Raw genomic sequence first — 17450 nt, 5'->3', positions numbered from 1 at the left:
GAAAACTGGGTGTTGTACATAAACAATGACTCTTGGAACACTGCATCAAAAACTAATGATGTATTTTATGGCAACTAACATAACACAATGTATATTTTTTTAAATAGGTGAAATGGAAATTCAATATAGTATTTTTTGACCATCAGGGGGATAGGAAGCTAAAATAGTAAGGATAATTTTGAGAGTACAATCGCAAAGAATTCAAAGAAAGAATAAACAATTATAGGTTTTACAAATTTTAAATACTCATTTACCTTAAAATAAAGAGACATATGAGACATTTTTTGAGACTGTTACTTGACTGTGGTCAAGTAGTCCACATGCAATTTCTGAGTCATGGTATGGTAATTAGCTTCCGAGATGATTCCAACTTTTGGTATTATTCCTACCTTCCTCCATTGTTTTTGGAGTTTTTGTATATTGTGAGCAGCCCTAGGAGGATGTCTATGAGTTGCATAATTAATTAGGTAATTAATTTATCATTGCTTTTGGCCAATAGCTCCCAAAGAACAGAGGCCTGTCAAAAACCATGTGGTTGTTACAAGTATATTCTCCAGATTTCAGATGCCAGTAGCTCCAGATAACTTTCTAACTATAATCTCACAAAAGACTCTGAGTCAGAACCACCAAGCTATGCTGCTTCCAGATTCCTGAGTCTCAGAAAGTAAATAAGATAATAAATACTTGCCTTATTAAACTGTTTTAGAGATAATTTGTTATACAGCAATAAATAGCTAAAGCCCTGTGCAGGTCACCTTTTTTATATCCTGTATTTTGTGATACATTGTAACATGTATAGAGTTTTGAATGGAGAACTAGAGGATATTTAAAAGATTGTGCATTATCAAACAAATGTAGACAGCTCTGAGCCTAAAACTTCAAAATAAAAAGTCAATTTCTTTTTACTCTGTGGTCTTTGAGAAGAGTGTCTCTGTTCAATAAAGTAGTAATTGCCTAACTCCATGTAAGTCTTGATAGAAAGTCCATCTCATGGTTTTTCTTTAGCAAAGAATAGTTTACAAATAACAGATTTCTGTTAGCATAAGTCAATTGGTAAGTTTATTATAATGATACAATAAAAAGCAAGGTTTAAGGTAATAAAAGTGATACAAAGTTTTAAAAAGTGAGTAACAAATGCTTTAAGCCATAAATTATTTTTTTTAATTTTTAAATCAATTCCCAAGCAGATTTTAAAAATAAAGCCATTAAATTTTGGTTAAAGCAATGAATGGAAGTTCAAATCTTCAGTAGATGGCAGAAAATACTTCCTTGTTGCTGTATTCCTGAAATACTGCCAAACAACCCAAAATCACTGGTTTAAAAAGTGTATGTCTAACTACAATTATATGCTTAGATTGTTACTGGCTTTTACAACAAGGTGAAGTTAACAATCAGTAGTTTGTCTATAGATAGAAGGAAACACTTTTTTTTTTTTTTAAGCTCACTTCTTTAGCACTGGTTATTTCACATTTTAAACATGTTTTCTAGTCTTTAGAGTTAGGTATTATATACAACTTTGTCCTGATTGCTGCCCTCACCTATCACTATTAGGCATAATTACATGCTAATATAGTAGGAAATTTTGGAAACTACTTTTATTTTTGTCAGCCCTGATATATGTAAGTGTTAATGATTACATTTTTGTTGTATTTCTGCTTTAAAGTTACTATAATAGGAACAGCTAATACGATGCTTACTATTTATCAAGCTGTTTTATAAGTACTTGCAATACAATCCTAAGAGTTTGGTGCTATTGTTATCTCCATTTTGTTGATGAGGAAGTGAGGGATAGAGAGGTTCAGTAACCTGTCCTAGGTCATACAACTAGTAAGTGGTGGAGATGAATCCAGATACTCTGGCTTCAGAAACAGTGTGCTTATCCAGTAGGCTGCATGCCCTTAATATCAGTTAATCCACAGTGTCACGATAGCCTCATCATACTCCAGAGTTTAGATAGTTAAGACTCAGTTCAGAGGTTTTAATTCCACTCAAAATTCTTCCTTTGCCTCCCTTAAACTACCCTTTCTTCTCTACTGCCATACAATGAGTGTATCTCTGCCATTGCATGTATCTTTCTGTATTAGAATTGCCTATTAATGTGTCTATATTATTATACACGTGAGATCTTTGAGGACAACAATCATGTCTGATTTCTATTTGTATTACCAGAGTTTGTTTTTTTAGCACAGGGTCTGATGCTCTGTAGGTCCTTAATGTTCAATGGAATGGGCTGAGCTGAAATGAATGACAGTGCAAATGACATGAAAAATTACTATTAGTTCACTCAATGTGTAAAACAATGATTAAGTGCTTATGATATGCAAGATGCTCTACTTTACATTTTATATGCATATTAGTTCATTTTATTCTTACAACACTTGTGAGGCACATATCACTATCATAGTTTTACTCATAAAAAGACTGAGGCTCGAAAAGGCTAACTGACTTTCTTGCCCAAGGTCACAGCTATTAATTGGTATACTCAGACCCCAAATTCTAGTTACTCAGGCTGATGAAACCTCTACTTTTTACCTACTTATTGCACTATGTTCAAGAGGAAACTTTTATAGAAATTCTTCTCTGATTCCGGACCCAGCCTTTTTGAAAATTCAGTCATATACAAACAATTGGGTACTGTATATCACCTGGGCAACTGAGAACTTGAAATAAATCAAAGAGTCAGGTTATTTTAGGTAGTGGAATAGGTACAGAGAACATATTGAAGTCATTAGGACAGTGCACATATGGATATTCAGAGCTGTAAAATACACTACTTGGTAAATAAGTCCATTTTCCATCCAGTTTTTGTCCTTTTGTCACCATTGAAATTATAGGTAAAGTGTCTTCTTTTATGTTAAAAATGGGAAAAATATACCCCATCCATAGAAAATCAGGGTGAGGGGAGTAGTAATTAACCCAAGATGTGGTCTGACTTGGAGAGAAGGAAATATTTCATGTTTAACTTAAATTCAAGGGGGAAAATGAGCATAAATGAAAAACTTTTTTTAAAAGATTTTATTTATTTATTTGACAGAAATTGCAAGTAGGCATAGAGGCAGGTAGAGAGAGAGGTGGAGGCAGGCTCCCCGCTGAGCAGAGAGCCTGATGTGGGGCTCGATCCCAGGACCCTGGGATCATGAGCTGAGCTGAAGGCAGAGGCTTTAACACACTGAGCCACCCAGGTGCCCCATAATGAAAAACTTTAACTACTCTTCATTTTTTCCAAACTAGAGCTAAAGAAAAGGTTCTATTTAGATGCTTATAAGACATTTTATGTAAAAACTATGTGTACATGTGTCTTACACAAATTGTATCTATGTACAAACAACACCAATATTATGGGAATTGAAAAATAGTGACAATCTCTTAAAAGTAAGCTTAGACAAATCATGCTTATTGATTAAAGGTTGCCAAATACTTAACATAATTTTAATTAAATTTTGCATCACACAGGAAGAAATAAAAGAAAAATCACATTTTTCCTAATTTTCTTATAAACATATACTGCATTTTTATCCCCAGGGGTACAGGTCTGTGAATTACCAGGTTTACACACTTCACAGCACTCATGATAGCACATATTCTGCCCAGTGTCCATATCCCCACCACCCTCGCCTGTCCCCCCTCCCCCCAGCAACTCTCAGTCTGTTTTTTGAGATTGAGTCTTTTATGGTTTGTTTCCCTCCCAATCACATCTTCTTTCATTTTGTTCCTATCCCTCAGCCCCCCCACATTGTATCTCCACTTCCTCATATCAGGGAGATCATATGCTAGTTGTCTTTCTCTGATTAATTAATTTCACTAAGCATAATACCCTCTAGTTCCATCCATGTCATCAAAAATGGCAAGATTTCATTTCTTTTGATGGCTGCATAGTATTCCATTGTGTATATATACCACATCTTCTTTATCCATTCATCTATTGATGGACATCTAGGTTCTTTCCATAGTTTGGCTATTGTGGACATTGCTGCTATAAACACTCGGGTGCACGTGCCCCTTAGAAGCACCACGTTTGTATCTTTAGAATATATACCCAGTAATGCAATTGCTGGGTCATAGGATAGCTCTATTTTCAGGTTTTTTGAGGAACCGCCTCACTGTTTTCCAGAGTGGTTGCACCAGCTTGCATTCCCACCAATAGTGTAGGTGGGTTCCCCTCTCTCCGCATCCTCGCCATCATCTGTCATTTCTTGACTTGTTAATTTTAGCCATTCGGACTGGTGAGGTATCTAGGAATAAACCTAACGAAAGAGGCAAAGAATCTATATGCAGAAAACTATAAAGTATTCATGAAATAAATTGAGGAAGACACAAAGAAATGGAAAAATGTTCCATGCTCATGGATTGGAAGAACAAATATTGTGCAAATGTCTGTGCTATCTAAAACAATCTACACATTTAATGCAATCCCTATCAAAATCCCATCCATTTTTTTCAAAGAAATAGAACAAACAATCCTAAAATTTATATGGTACCAGAAAAGACCTCGAATAGCCAAAGGAATATTGAAAAAGAACGCCAAAGTTGGTGACATCACAATTCCGGACTTCAAGCTCTATTACAAAGCTGTCATCATCAAGACAGTATGGTACTGGCACAAAAACAGACACATAGATCAATGGAACAGAATAGAGAGCCCAGAAATAGACCCTCAACTCTATGGTCAACTAATCTTCAACAAAGCAGGAAGGAATGTCCAATGGAAAAAAGACAGCCTCTTCAACAAATGGTGTTGGAAAAATTGGACAGCCAAATGCAGAAAAATGAAATTGGACTATTTCCTTATACCACACACAAAAATAGACTCAAAATGGTTGAGGAACTCAATGTGAGACAGGAATCCATCAAAATCCTTGAGGAGAACACAGGCAGCAACCTCTTTGACCTCAACTGGAGCAACTTATTCCTAGGAACATCTCCAGACAACAGAAGCAAAGGCAAAAATGAAATATTCAGATTTCATCAAGATCAAAATATTTTGCACAGCAAAGGAAACAGTTAACAAAACCAAAAGACAACTGACAGAATGGGAGAAGATATTTGCAAACGACATATCAGATAAAGGACTAGTATCCAAAATCTATAAAGAACTTAGCAAACTCAGCACCCAAAGAACAAATAATCCAATCAAGAAATGGGCAGAAAACATGAACAGACATTTCTGCAAAAAAGACATCTGGATGGCCAGCAAACACATGAAAAAATGCTCCACATCACTAGGCATCAGGGAAATACAAAAGAAAAATCACATTTTTAATAAAACTTCAAAGGTCAATAAACTTTCTCTAAATTCAACATACTTCTACTGACAAATTTTGTGGGTCCTTTTCAGAACACACTGAACTGTAGTGCTATGACAAGATCTAAACATGTATCCATGCATTATAGGTTCATCAGGAGGATTGAACAAGTACTTAAACTTTAGAATAACAAGAAAACCAATACTTGAAGGAAGAAACCATTAAAGTAAAATTTCCAACAAGAAATACTTGGGGAACCTGGGTGGCTCTGTCAGGCAGGTGTCTGCCTTTGACTCAGGTCATGATCCTGGAGTCCTGGGATCAAGCCCTACATTGGGCTCCATGCTCAGCAGAGAGCTTGCCTCTTCCTCTGCTCCTCACCCTGCTCATTATCTCTCTCTCTCACTCTCTTTCTCTCAAATAAATAATGATGTAATGTATGTTGGCTAACAAAATAAAATAAAAAAAGAAAGACACTAGCATTGTAAAATAAATAAATAAATACAAAGTAAATAAATAAATAAATACTTAATGATTTGACATACCTTCATCTGTATCAGAAAAATCAATAACAGTATATTTCACTGAGAATTAATTACAATGTTGATGAGAACAGAGAGAGAATTAAAGAAGACAAGGGAATACTTTCTTTGAAGCCATCACTAGAGTCATTTTCACCTGCCTTCCATTCGATAAAACCAATAATAACCTCTTCATAAAAACTTCTAAAAGATGTTGAACTCTTGATGAAAGAATAGTGATTGTATTCAATTCTTAGTACTTCACTAAGTTCATGATTGCTAAGAGGACAAATTCAAATAGAATAAGGACAACCTCTATAATGCATTTATCTCTTAATTATACAAAAGTATAAATTACTTAAAAGTCCCAGAGTAATGGAAAATTATATAATTTTGTTGTTTCATTGTTAAGTCTACTTTCAATGCCTAGACACATTTATATGCTATACCAGGTATCGTACTCTTTTAGAATTTACACATAATTTGTAGTCAAATAGGCACAGAAACTGTTGGATGCAAGGTGCCTTGTATGGTTCTGATGCAAAATGCTTCCTATGCCAGTTTTTTCCAACTTCAAGGGGCACAGGGAAGACATCTTATGACCAATGGCACTAGTTCCATGGAATACATTTTCCCTATCTAACACTATTCAATAGAAACATGGAGGAGGGACACATGCACAGTAATCTAGATATCTAGTACCCAGTACGTATTCCATTAATGTTCGTTGAATTCACGAAAGCAAACAAAACAAAACAAAACATAACAAAACAACAACAAAAAAAAAACCCAAGAGTAAAGAGATTATTTATTTACATAAATATTTTTGCTTCTTTGTGAGTCAATAAGAAAACTAAACTAGAAGTTCTTCCAGAACATAAAAGTATCATATATTAGAGATACTTGTTTCTTTGAACTACATGTTGTAAGACTAGGAATTGAAAATTTGGAAATAACATTACATGTTCTATTATTAGGAGGTTGGCAAACACCTCAAAAATTAGCTATAAATAAGTAAAATATTGAAAAAAAAAGAAATAGGCTATATGACAGGTATCTATAGAAAATGCAAATCTTGAGATGGAAGATGGTGGCAGAGGAAGAAGATGCTAGATTCACCTCATCCCAGGAATACAACAAGATGACAACCAAATCATCCTAAATACCATAGAATTTGACCTGAAGACTGAGAACAAACTGCACAACTAAAGGTAGAGAAGAGGTCACAGTGAAGAAGGTAGGAAGTGTGGAAACATACTTTAGGAGAAAAATGAATCATGGCTGCTTTGGTGGAGAGAGAGCTGTGTCCCAGAAAAGAGCAAGAGAAAGACTAGCACATAGGGAAGCACACAGGGAAAACTAATCCCACAACAGCTGGCTTGGAAAGTGAGGGGAGCTGAATTTTGTGACTTTTTACCACCAATGGGGCTTAAATCTTGGCTTTTTAAAGGTCAGCGGGCATGGGTGAGATAGAGCCCAGAGGGCCTTGGGGCAGTGCTTGGAGAGAAGACATGCAAATAGTGCATGGACATACAGCATGGAAATAGCAATCTGAAGAGTGCTGAGGCACACAGTGGGGACATTACTTGCTCATTTGAGAGCACATCCCAGAGGGTGCATTCACAGAGAGACCCCCACCCCCCAGGAACAAAGAAACCAGCCAGCACCATTTCCCTCCCCCACCATTCAGCATAAGCACAGGGCCACCTGCAGGAACCAGCACAGCAACGACACCCACTACTTAACTGGCTTCACCAAAGTGGCTATGATCCATTTCTCTCCTAAAGCAGGTCCCCATACTTGCTACCTTTTTCAATGTGCCCCCCCATGCTCCAGTGGAGCTGCCCCTCCCAGTGATGCTTGTCTTGGTCCCAGCAAGGAGCATCTCTATCCCCAAAAGACCTATCCAATACTCTGCTCATATGACCTCTCCCAACCCAGGAGTTTTGTGGAACCTTAGTTCTGGTGGGTCAGTGGCAGGTCTCATTTCACAAATAGACCAGAGCACACCTAGTCAAAATGCTCCACATTCAGGTCACAGACCAAACACTGCCCATAACAGGCAAAGAGAGCCTCTGTAGATGACTGGCCTGAGGATACAGTGGCCAGGACGAAAGAGCAGAGCACACACAGCACACCTTGGAGACATGCCCAGAAGGACCAGGCCCTAGGGAACAGGGGACACCACACAGCAGGGCACTATTGGACCTCTTCTTCATAAGGTCACTGCCGTCAAGAACAGGAGACATAGCTGACTTGCCTAACACATAGAAACAGGCACAGAGACTTAGACAAAATGAGAAGACAGAGAAATTTATTCCAAATTAAAAAAACAAGACATGGCCATGCCCAGAGATCTAAATGAAATAGATATAAGTAATGTGCCTGGGAGAGAATTTAAAGTAGTGATCACATGGACACCCACTGAGCTTGAGAAAAGAGGGGAAGACATGGATGAGACCCTTAACACAAGGACAAGGAACAGCATAGCAGAGGTAAGGGGACCATAAATGAACTGAGAAACATGCTTGATGGAATGAACAGCAGGATGGAAGAAGCAGAGGGACAAATTAGTGACCTGGAAGACAGAGTAATGGAAAGTAACAGAGCTGAACAAAAGGAAAAAAAAAAAAGAATTATGCAAAATGAGAATAGACTTAGGGCACTCAGCGACTCCGTCAAATGTAGTAACAGTCATATCACGGGAGTTCCAGGGGAAGAAGAGAGAGAAAAGGGTGCAGAAAGTTTATTTGGGAAAAATAATAATAATAATAATGGCTGAAAACTTCCATACTCTGGGGGAGAAAATAGATATCCCGGTCTAGGAAACACAGTGAACCCCCACCAAAATAAACAAAAGCAGATCCACACCAAGACACTTTGCAATTAAATTGTCAAAATACAGTGATAAAGAAAAAGTTTTTAAAGCAGGAAGAAAAAAGAAGACAGTCATTTACAAGGGAAAGCCCATAAAGCTAGCAGGGGATTTTTCAGCAGAAGCTTTGCAAGCCAGAAAAAGATGGGGCACGATGTATTCAAAGTGCTGAATGAGAAAAATCTGCAGCCAAGTATACTCTATGCAACAAGTCTATCACTCAGAATAGAAGGAGAGATAAAGAGTTCCCCAGAAACAAAAACTAAAGGAGTGTGTGACCACTCAGCCAGCCCTGCAAGTAACATTAAAGGGGACCCTTTGAGTGGGAAGGAGAGACCAAAAGTGACAGTATAAAGGCAGGAAACACAAAAGCAGTAAAAATGAATATTTCTGTAAAAAATTAGTCAAGGAAATAAAAAAAAAAATAAAAGGGTGTAGAATATGACCTCATATGCCTAAAACATGGGGAGGAGAGGCATAAAGAATGGGTTCAAGCCTAAACGACCATCAACTTAACTATACACTGCTATATGCAGAAGAGGGTATATACAAACCTAATGGTAACCATACATCAGAAACCACCAATAAATATGCAAAGAAAAAAGAGAAAGATACCCAAACATCTCACTAAGGAAAATCAGCAAACTCCGAAAGAAAGAAAAGAAGACATCAGAGAAAGCCTTCAGAAACAACCGCAAAACAAGTAAATAAATACATATCTATCAGTAATTACTTTGAATGTGAATAGTTGAAATGCTCCAATCAAAAGACATAGGGTGTCAGAATGGACTAAAAAAAAAAAAAAAAAAAAAAAGATCCATCCATATGCTGCCTATAGGAGACTCATTTGAGATCTAAAGACACCTGCATATTGAAAGTGAGGGGATGGAGAAACATCTATCACGCAAATGGATGTCAAAAGAAAGCCAGAGTAGCAATACCTATATTGGACAAAACAGACTTTTAAAACAAAGACTGTAACAAGAGGTGACAAAGGATGCTACCTAATAATAAAGCAAGAAGATACAACAATTTTAAATATTTATTCATCCAACACAGCAGCACTCAAATACATAAAGCAGTCAGTAACAAACATAAAGGAGCTGACTGATAATAATACCATAATAGTACGGGACTTTAACACCCCACTTATACCAATGGACAGATCATATGAACAGAAAATCAACAAGGAAACAATGACTTTGAGTGACACATTGAACTAGATGGATTTAACAGATATATTTGGAGGATTCTATCCTAAAGCAGCAGAATACACATTCTTCTCAAGTGCACAGGGAACATTCTCCAGAATAGATCACACATTAGCCCACAAAACAAGCTTTGACAAATTCGAAAGGAACGAAACCATACCATGCATCTTTTCTGACCACGATGCTATGAAACTAGAAGCCAACCACAAGAAAAAATCTGGAAAGACCAGGTGAAATCACATGCTACTAAACCATGGATAGGTCAACCAGGAAGTAAGAGAAGAAACCAAAAAGTACGTGGAAACAAAAAAATAAATATATAAAAACACAATGGTCCAAAACTTTTGGGATGCAGCAAAAATGGTTCTAAGAGGGGAGTTTGTAGCAATACAGGCCTACCTCAAGAAGCAAGAAAAATCTCAAATAACAACCTAACCTTGCACCTAAAGGAGCTAGCAAAAGAACAACAAAAGGCGGCTAGAGCCAGCAGAAGGAGGGAAGCAATAAAGATTAGAGCAGAAATAAATGATATAGAAACTAAAAAACAATAGGACAGATCAATGAAGCCAGGAGCAAATTCTTTGAAAAAAAATTAATAAAAGTGATAAACCTCTAGCCAGACTTATCAAAAAGAAAAGAGAAAGAACCCAAGTAAATAAAACCACAAATGAGAGAGGAGAAATAGCAACCAATACCAGAAAAATACCAGAAAAATACAATTTTAAGAGAATATTATGAAAAACAATATGCCAACAAATTGGACAACCTAGAATAAATGGATTAATTCCTAGAAATACATAAACCACCGAAACCAAAACAGGAAGAAAGAGAAAACTTGACCAGACCCATAGCCAGCAAAGAAATTGAACCAGTAATCAAAAACCCTCCCCGACGAACAGAAGTCCAGGACAAAATAACTTCACAGGGAAGTTCTACCAAACGTTTAAAGAAGAGTTAAGACCCATTTCTATTCTAAAAAGAATAGAAAAGGAAGGAAAACTTCCAAATTCATTCTATGAGGCCGGCATTATTGTGGTAACAAAACCAAATAAAGACACCACTAAAAAAGGGAACTACAGGCCAATATCCCTGATGAACATATATGCAAAAATCATCAAGAAGATAGTAGCAAACTGAATCTGATAATACATTTTAAAAAATCACTCAGCGCAATTAAATGGGATTCATTCCTGGGTTGCAAGGCTGGTTCAGTATTCACGAATCCATCAACAAGATACCTCACATCCATAAGAGAAAAGATAAGAACCATATGATCATTTTAATAGATGCAGAAAAAGCGTTTGACAAAGTACAACATCCATTCATGATAAAAACCCTCAAAAAGCAGGTTTAGAAGAAAAATATCTCAACATAATAAAGGCCATCTATAAAAACAAACAAAGAAACAAAAACCCACAGCTAACATCAGTCTCAATGCGGAAAAACTGAGAGCTTTCTCCCTGAGTCAGAAACAAGACAAGAATGTCCACACTCACCAACTTCTCTTCAACATAGAACTGGAGGCCCTAGTCATAGCAATCAGGCAACTAAAAGAAATAGAAAGCGTCCAGATTGGTAAGGAAGAAGTCAAACTTTCTCTATTTGCAGATGACATGATGCTATATGTAGAAAACCTAAAAGAGTTTGCACAAAAAAAACTGCTAGAACTGATACATGAATTCGGTAAAGTTGCAGAATACAAAATCAACATACAGAAATCTGTGGCATTTCTATATACCAATAATAAAACAGTAGAAAGAGAAATTAAGAAATTGATCCCATTTAAAATTGTACCAAAAACTATAAGATACAGAAGAATAAACTTAACCAAAGAGGTGAAAGAACTGTGATCTGAAAACTATAAAATATTTACAAAAGAAATTCAAGACAACACAAAGAAATGGAAAGACGTTCATGCCATGCTCATGGATTAGAAGAACAGAGAGAGTCAATTATCGTATGGTTTCACTTATTTGTGGAGCATACCAAATATCATGGAAGACATGGGGAGTTAGAGAGGAGAAGGGAGTTGGGGTAAATTGGAAGGGGAGGTGAATCATGAGAGACTATGGACTCTGAAAAACAATCTGAGGGGTTTGAAGTGGTGGGGGGGTGGGAGGTTGGGGTACCAGGTGGTGGGTATTATAGAGGGGACGGATTGCATGGAGCACTGGGTGTGGTGAAAAAATAATGAATACTGTTATGCAGAAAATAAATAAATTAATAAAAAAAAGAATGTCTAGGGGCACCTGGGTGGCTCAGTGGGTTAAGCCGCTGTCTTCGGCTCAGGTCATGATCTCGGGGTCCCGGGATCGAGTCCCACATCGGGCTCTCTGCTCAGCAGGGAGCCTGCTTCCTCCTCTCTCTCTCTCTCTGCCTGCCTCTGCCTACTTGTGATCTCTCTGTCAAATAAATAAATAAAATCTTTAAAAAAAAAAAAAGAATGTCTAAACCACCCAAAGCTATCTACACATATAATGCAATCCCTATCGAAACACCAACAATATTTTTCACAGAACTAGGACAAGCAGTCCCAATATTTGTATGGAACCATAAAAGACCCCAAATAGCCAAAGCAATCTTGAAAAAGAAGAGCAAGACTAGAGGCAACCCAATTCTGGACTTCAAGTTATATTACAAAGCTTTAGTGATCTAGAGAGTATGGCACTGCCATAACACTAGACACAGAGATGGGCACTTGGGTGGCTCAGCTGGTTGAGTGTCTGCCTTCAGCTCAAGTCATGACCCCAGTGTCCTGGGATCAAGCCCTGCATCGGGCTCCCCACTCAGTGGGGAGTCTTCTTCTCCCTCTCAGCTTTGCTCAAGCTCTCTCTGTCTCTCTGTCTATGCCTGTGTCTCAAATAAATAAATAAATAAATAAATAAATAAATAAATAAAATCTTTAAGAATAGACACATAAGCCAATGGAACAGATTAGAAAGCCCAGAAATAAACCCACAACTATATGGTCAGTTAATTTTTGATAAACAGGAAAGACTATCCAATGGGAGAAAGACAGCCTCTTCAACAAATGGTGCTAGGAAAACTGGACAGCCACATGTGAAAGCAAGAAAATGGGCCACCTTCTTATACCATACACAAAGATAAATTCAGACTGGACTAAAGACCTAAATGTGAGACCTGAAACCATCAAAATCCTAGAAGAAGACACAGACAGTAACTTCTTTGACAGGCTGTAGCAACTTCTTACTAGATATGTCTCATGAAGCAAGGGAAACAAAGGCAAAAATAAACTACTGAGACTACATCAAAATAAAAACCTTGTGTAGAATGGAAAAAAAAATCAACAAATCTAAAAGGCAACCTATGGTATGGGAGAAGATACTTGCAAATGGCATATCTGATGAAGGGTTAGTATCCAAAATGCAGTTATTAAAGTTGATTTAGTAAAACTCAACACTCAAAAACATGTACAATTAAAAAATGGGCAGAAGACATGAACAGACCCTTCTCTAAAGAGGACATCCAGATGGCCAAGAGTCACGTGTGAAGATGTTCATCATCACTAACCACCTGGGAAAGCACCTCACACCTGTTGGAATGGCTAAAAACAACAACACAAGGACAACAGGTGGTAGTGAGGATGTGGAGAAAAAGGAACACTAATGCATTGTTGGTGGGAATGCAAACTGGTGCAGCGACTGTGGGAAACAGTATGGGAAACTTTAACAAAGTTAAAGATAGAATTACCCTATGATCCAGCAATTGTATTACTAGGTATTTACCCAACGATACAAAAACAATGATTCAAAGGGATACATGCACCCTTATGTTTATAGCAGCATTGTTTACAATAGCCAAATTATGGAAACAGCCCAAGTGTCCATCAGCTGATGAATGGATAAAGATGTGGTGTATATTGATACACAATGGAATATTGTTTGGACTTAAGGAATAAAATCTTGCTATTTGCAATGACACGGATGGAGGTAGGTACTGCAATGCTAAGTGAAATAAATCCCTGAGAGAAAGATAAATACCATAGGATTTCACTCATATGTTGAATTCAAGAAACAAAATGAGCGAGCACAGCGGAAAAAAAAAGAGAGCGAGACAGATCTGCAACAGACTCTTAATTACAGAAAAACTGATAGTTACCAGAGTGGAAGAGCATGGGGGCATATGTTAAATACATGATGGGAATTAAGGAGTGTACTTGTGATGAACACTGGGTGATGTGTGGAATTGCTGATTCACTATATTGTACACCTGAAACAATGTAACTGTGTATGTTAGCTGGAATTAATATAGAAACTTAAAAAGTCATGCAAAAGAATAAGACAGTACTAAAAACCAAGAGAAATAATAAGTTTAAAGAATAGTATGTTTAAAGCAATAAATTTATGAAATTTAATGAGAGCAGAGATCAAGCAGTGGAATACCTTTAAACCTTCTCCAGATTAAGTAATAAAATAACTTTGAACTTTCACCTAACACTTTACTTCTGACAAGCCGTTACTCTGAATGAGTTTTTAAAAATTATTTTTATAAACAGATCATGAACTCCATAATTCAAAGAGCTTTTGAGCTGCAAGGTGTAACAAGCAGTAGGCAGCCCAGTTTTTAAAACCTGTTTAGGAAAACAAAATGAAACCAGACAAGAAATCTTACCATATATATTTAATTATTTTAAGTATGCAGATATTGAGGATGAGATTGTTCTTCACACTTTTTCAATAATAATTGTTTAAGTTTAGGAAAGTTTTTTTAGATTCTTTTCCTTTGTTGAATGGTACAACTTTGCAGAAACAAAAAAAAATTCATATCATAAAAATAGTTCCTTTGTTAGCAGTATGACAGATAGTTTGAAGCACCTGATAGCAACTTGGCATATAGCTGTGTTCTTAATTCTTGCAAATTTAAGATAATTAATACCTTTGAGGTATGTATGTGCCTTTTGAAAGGAACAATTTTTATTTTTGCATAGAAATACTAGAAAATAATTATAGCATGTTCAGAATTTGGATCTTCTTATCTTCTAACCATCAAAAAAATATTTTATTAAACCATGCTTTATTCTTACTTCATATTTTTTGTAGTATAGGTATAGAATTTATTAAGTTCTGGAAATTATCACTAAAGAACATTTTTATCATGAACACGTGGCATATTCTAATGTAGTATGGTTCAATTTTTAAAGGCACAAGAAACTTAGTATATACCTTGACATATTTGAGAATATATTTATTTTTACTTCTAAAAGAATAATCCATAATTTTGCCTGGTTGGGAACCCATATTTGACTGTTCTTCCTAGTTACAGATACTGATTTTAGCACAACTGATGAATACATTGTCTGCGCAAATCCATATAATCACATGTGTTCTTTTATAAAAAGAATTAAGTCAAAATCAATGTTCCTAGTATGTTGCTAGGAATAAATATTGAAGTGAATAAACTACTTGTGCTCACAGTCTATAGGTTTGCAAGATCAGAAAGGAATTCTAGTCTCTCAGTACCAAAGGAGAAGAGGCAATTTAGACTTAAAAGGAAGGAAGGAAGAAATTATTATGGTATTTACCCACAGCACACCCATTTTTAGAATTTTTTGTATAATATTTTTGTTCATAGAAGTTATTTGAGAAATAAAGTTGTGTTTTATTTTGGTGACTGGATGACTGTGGAAAGTAATGAGGGCAATTAGAAGAGTAATTGCTTTTTGTTGGGATGATTTAAAGTCATGTAAGTATTGGGGTGACTGGGTGACTGAATCCTTAAGTATCTGTCTTCCACTCTGGTCCTGATCCCAGTGTCCTGGGATCAAGGCCTGCACCTGCTCAGTGGGAAGCCTGCTTTCCCTCTCCCACTGCCCGTACTCCTGTTCCTGCACTTGCTGTCTCTCTTTTGTTGTCAAATAAATAAATAAAATCTTAAAAAAAAAAAAAGTCATGTAAGTATCTCATGTGTCTCTGTTTTACCATTAAGGTAAAGCACAGAAAATAACAGTAAGGATAGTAACTATAATTTATTGAGCACATATTATATGCACTGCCTTGCTAGGTATTTTGCATACAATAAATTTTCAATGCATTCTCTCCATTTAATAAATGAAGAAACTGAGAGGAAATTGGCTAAATAACTTGCCCAAGGCTTATAGAAGACAGAATTCAGTTTATTTCAGCTTGACTTCAGGTTCCTGCTGTTTCCACTGTCTCATGCTACTTCTCTCAAAACCTCATTTTTTTTGGATTTTTTAATTTTTAATTTTGTTAATTTAGTTTTTAATTTATTTCTTTTCAGCCTAACAGAATTCATTGTTTATGTACCACACCCAGTGCTCCATGCAATACGTGCCCTCCATAATACCCACCACCTGGTACCCCAACCTCCCACCCCCAGTCCCTTCAGAACCCTCAGATTGTTTTTCAGAGTCCATAGTCACTCATGGTTCATCTCCCCTTCCAATACCTCATTTTTAAGTAGTTATTAACACGTGCCACTGAATAATGAAAAAAAGTATGTCTTAACAAACCTTTAAAAAATAGAATAGTCGAGTTTCATTCTTCTACATATAGCTGTCCAGTTTTCCCAGCACCATTTATTGAAGAGACAGTCTTTTTTCCACTGTATATTTTTTCCTGTTTTGTCGAAGATTATTTGACCATAGCGTTGAGGGTCCATATCTGGGCTCTCTACTCTGTTCCACTGGTCTATGTGTCTGTTTTTATGCCAGTACCATGCTGTCTTGGTGATCATAGCTTTGTAGTAAAGCTTGAAATCAGGTAACGTGATGCCCCAGTTTTATTTTTGTTTTTCAACATTTCCTTAGCGATTCGGGGTCTCTTCTGATTCCATACAAATTTTAGGATTATTTGCTCCAGCTCTTTGAAGAATACCGGTGGAATTTTGATCGCAATAACATTAAAAGTATAGATTGCTCTAGGCAGTATAGACAATTTAACAATGTTTATTCTTCCAATCCAAGAGCATGGAATGGTCTTCCATCTTTTTGTGTCTTCTTCAATTTCTTTCATGAGTGTTCTGTAGTTCCTTGAGTACAGTTCCTTTACCTCTTTGGTTAGGTTTATTCCCAGGTATCTTATGGTTCTTGGTGCTATAATAAATGGAATCGATTCTCTAATTTCCCTTTCTGTGTTTTCATTGTTAGTGTATAAGAAAGCCACTGATTTCTGTACATTGACTTTGTATCCTGCCACGTTGCTGAATTGCTGTATGAGTTCTAGTAGTTTGGGGGTGGAGTCTTTTGGGTTTTCCATATAAAGAATCATGTCATCTGCAAAGAGAGAGTTTGACTTCTTCATTGCCAATTTGGATACCTTTTATTTCCCTTTGTTGTCTGAATGCTGTTTCTAGGACTTCTAATACTATGTTGAACAAGAGTGGTGAGAGTGGGCATCCTTGTCGTGTTCCTGATCTCAAAGGGAAGGACACAAGCTTTTTCCCATTGAGGATGATATTTGCTGTGGGTCTTTCGTAGATAGATTTGATGAGGTTCAGGAATGTTCCCACTATCCCTATACTTTGAAGTGTTTTAATCAGGAACGGATGCTGTATTTTGTCGAATGCAGAAGATATGGAAAGACACTTCTCCAATAAAGACATACAAATGGCTATCAGA

Source organism: Neovison vison, chromosome X, assembly GCF_020171115.1.
Source record: "Neovison vison isolate M4711 chromosome X, ASM_NN_V1, whole genome shotgun sequence".
In the NCBI taxonomy this organism is placed as follows: domain Eukaryota; kingdom Metazoa; phylum Chordata; class Mammalia; order Carnivora; family Mustelidae; genus Neogale; species Neogale vison.
Note: the sequence above shows the minus strand (reverse complement) of the source record.